Source organism: Heteronotia binoei, chromosome 8 (assembly GCF_032191835.1).
Source record: "Heteronotia binoei isolate CCM8104 ecotype False Entrance Well chromosome 8, APGP_CSIRO_Hbin_v1, whole genome shotgun sequence".
In the NCBI taxonomy this organism is placed as follows: Eukaryota; Metazoa; Chordata; class Lepidosauria; order Squamata; family Gekkonidae; genus Heteronotia; species Heteronotia binoei.
Window position 1 is genome coordinate 13,741,718 of NC_083230.1, and position 4,223 is coordinate 13,745,940.

A 4,223-nucleotide genomic window follows, 5' to 3' on the forward strand; every position below is an offset into this window, starting at 1 on the left:
AAGGGTTGGAACACTTTCCCTCTGAAGAAAGGTTAAAGTGCTTGGGGCTCTTTCACTTGGAGAAACAACGCCTCGGGGATGACATGACAGAGGTTTACAAGATTATGCATGGGACAGAGAAGGTAGAGAAAGAAGTATTCCAAATGAGACCGCACCATCGATTTATACAGGGGCATTATGATACTGGCTGATTTGTTTTCAATTCCCTTCCTAATAATTCCCAGCATGGCATTGGCCTTTTTTATTGCAAACGCACACTGTCTTGACATTTTCAGTGAGTTATCTACCACGACCTCAAGAGCTCTCTCTCAGTCAGTCTCTGCCACTTCACACTACATCAACTTGTATTTGTAGCTGGGATTCTTGGCCCCAATGTGCATTACTTTGCACTTGGCCATATTGAACCTCATCTGCCACATTGACACCCACTCACTCAGCCTCAACAGATCTCTTTGGAGTGCCTCACAATCCTCTCTGGTTCTCACCACCCTGAACAATTTAGTGTCATCTGCAAACTTGTCCACTTCACTGCTTACTCCCAACTCCAGATCATTTATGAACAAGTTAAAGAGCATGGGTCCCAGTACTGAGCCCTGCGGCACCCCACTGCTTACCGTCCTCCACTGCAAAGACTGCCCATTTATACTCACTCTCTATTTCCTATTAATTAGCCAGTTTTTGATCCACAAGAAGACCTGTTCTTTTCCTCCATGAGTCTCGAGTTTACTAAGGAGACTTTGATGAAGAACTTTATCAAAAGCTTTCTGGAAGTCAAGGTAAACAACTTCTGTTGGGTCCCCTTTGTCCACATGCTTGTTCACCCCTTCAAAGAACTGTAACAGGTTAGTGAGGCAAGATCTTCCCTTACAGAGCCCATGCAGAATATTCCTCAATAACTTGTGTTCATCAATGTGCCTACTCATTCTGTCCTTGATAATGCTTTCTCCCAACTTTCCCGGTATTGACGTCAGACTGACTGGCTTGTAATTTCCCGGATCTCCTCTGGAACCCTTTTTAAAGATGGGGGTGACATTCGCTACGTTCCAGTCCTCAGGAACGGAAGCAGATTTCAATGAAAGATTACATATTTTTGTCAGGAAATCCACAAGTTCAACTTTGAGTTCTTTCAGAACTCTTGGGTGTATGCCATCCGGACCTGGTGACTTCTTAGTTTTTAATTCATCAATCAGTTGTAGGACCTCATCTCTTGTCACCTCAATCTGACTCAGGTCTTTCAAAACCCCTTCAAAAATTAGTGGTTCTGGAGCAGGCAAACACTTCTCATCTTCCACGGTGAAGACGGAGGCAAAAAATGCATTCAGCTTCTCAGACATTTCCCTATCCCCCTTCAGTAATTCTTGAACCCCTTGATCATCCAAGGGCCCCACTGCCTTCCTGGCTTGTTTCCTGCTTCTAATATATTTGAAGAAATTTTTATTTCTTTATGTTTTTTGCATTATGCTCCTCATAGTCCCTTTTTGCCTGCCTGATCACAGTCTTGCATTTGATTTGCTACAGCCTTTGTTAATCTTTTATTAATCTCACTTGGACTAGCTTTCCACCGCTTAAAGGAGTCCTTCTTACCTTTTACAGCTTTCATTACTTTGTTTGTTAACCATGCAGGCCTTTTCTTATACCTGTTTGTGCCTTTCTTAACTTGTGGTATATATTTTATCTGAGCTTCTAGGATTGTAGTTTTAAATAGCCTCCAAGCTTCCCCAAGGGTTTTGGCTGTATTTACCTTTCCTTTCAGTTTCCTCTTCACATGCCTCCTCATCTCAGAGAATTTACCCCTTTTAAAGTTAAACGTGGTTGTGCTGGTCTTTTGGGGCAACTCCCTATTTATTCATATGGTGAAATCAATAATATTATGGTCACTGCTCCCAAGCAGTGCGATCACTTTTACATCTCTCATCAAGCCTTGGGCATTACTCAGGACCAAATCCAGGATTGCCCCACCCCTGGTAGGTTCTGTGACCATCTGCTCCATAGCACAGTCATTGAGAGCATTTAGAAACTCAATCTCTTTCTCTCAACCTGAACACATATTGACCTCATCAATCCGCGGGTAGTTAAAATCACCTATTAGAACAATTTTTACATTTGGCCGCTATCTTTAATCCTTCCATCATATTATAATCATCCTCTATCTTTTGATTTTGTGGGCGATAACAAACTCCCATAGTTAAATTTCCTTCTGGGCCCTCTATTTTGACCCAAAGCATTTCTAGAAGGCAATCTAATCCTTTGACCTCAATCTTACTGGACTGTATACCCTCTCTGACATACAGAGCCACCCCACCTCCAACCCTTTCCTCCCTATCCTTATGATATCACTTATATCCAGGAATCACCGCGTCCCACTGATTCTCCTCATTCCACCAAGTTTCTGAAATTCCCACAATGTCTATGTTTTCCCCCAACGCTAAACATTCCAACTCACCAAGTTTACTTCGAACACTTCTAGCATTTGTATACAAACATCTATAATTTCCCAGACAAGTTAGGCCTGCAACTTTCCTCCTGCTGCCTCGAGACTTTGGCAGGCAGCCCATACTGTTTTTCACCATCTCAGTGGACAACTCTGATCCATTACCCGGTAGAAAAGTAACAGCTAACCTTCATCTCTTTGAGATTAATCTTTCTGAACCAGAGACATTTAATCTCCTGTCAGTTTTACCCCAAGATTTAGTTTAAAATGATGGCCTCTCTCAGCTGAGCCTCATATCCTGGCTCCCCAGGAAGACTAGCAGGCTGCCCCCTCTTTCTGGAGGGCCTAGAAGGTTGCTTTTCTTTAGAGGGGCCTTGGCCCTTTTTTTTGGCCCCATGCCCCCAGAATCCACAGCAGGCGGAATTTAACTGTCTGCAGACCAACCCTGCCTTATAGGCGAAGCGGGGTGGAAAAATTGGGGTGGGGGACTCAACACCTGTTGGCACTCCTGTGCCCCTGGGGGGAGAGTAACAAGCCCACAGCCCCCCAGCTCCACCCTCTACTGGAACAAGCGACCCAGGCTGCCGCCCTGGTGACCAACACCATCCTCAACCACCACGGAGCTACAGCCACCGATCCTCCTCTCTGTCTGGAAGCTGCACTGTCTTAGCCCTCAATCTCCAGGGGGAAGGAGGGGAAGGGCCACTGTGCCTCCAAGGCCCAACGCCCATGCTCCCTTGCTGCCTGGAGTACTGCCGCTGCGCTGCCATGCTTCCCCAACACTCCCTCTAAGCAGCTGCCTTGTGGCTGCCCTAAGGCCCCTACACTGGCTCTCAAGCTCCCAGCCACTGGAAGAGCACCCGATGTGTGTCCTTCTGTGCTGAGAGCCCAAGAAGAACTGTGTCAGTTTGGATGGGGTCAGGGCTAATATAGCCTCTGCTGCCCCATGCAATGCAGTTCCCGGGATGCCTGGGAAGGCTTATCAGCCTCCCGATCCCTTCCGGGCTGGCAAAAACAACCCCTGGCCTGTAGCCGCTGCTGTTGGCTCAGCCAGGAAGGCGTCAGATAGTAGAAAAACATAAGGCTCGTTTCCTGCACCTTCTTTAAGCTTCTATTCCTCTACATCCATTGCAGAGGTGGTCCTCTGCTGTGGACGTTCTTCTGGTGCTAAAGCACTCTCACTCAAGCAAGAAAAATGTCATTCAGCAAACTAAAAATGCCTTGTATTAGACAAACAATCCCCTCCACAATAGACTGAGAGGAGTGAAAGCAGAAAGAAGGAATAGGATTCAAGCCATAATGTGGTGGTAAGAGGAATAAAATTAATCTTTGAACATTGCAGCTCTGAATAAACAAAAAATATGGGGAGTTGTAGAAGTATTATTAACTATAAAACGCAAATAATATTTTTCTAATAGATGAATATTAAGCATAAAATAATGAATCTATTGAACTTAGTATTCAGGCACACAATTCATCATGTTGCAGCCAATATTAAGATCTAAGAAATGTTAATAATGATATGTGATGATAATATTAATTTGATGATATCTGACACTGATAGATGGGAGTTGGCACTTGTCTTCCTCTAATTGGTAAAGTTGCAAATAATCCATTTGATCTAGGATGTAGAAGTCGAAACCAAGGAAGCAACCCCTTTGATTTAACGCATACATTCAGCATTTTCCATTTTAACTTGCTATTTTCCTCAAGTATTAAGACAGAGGACAAAACTTAATATGCACACTCAGGTTGTAATTCTGTATTTTAAGTTTTAAAATCTGTTCAATAA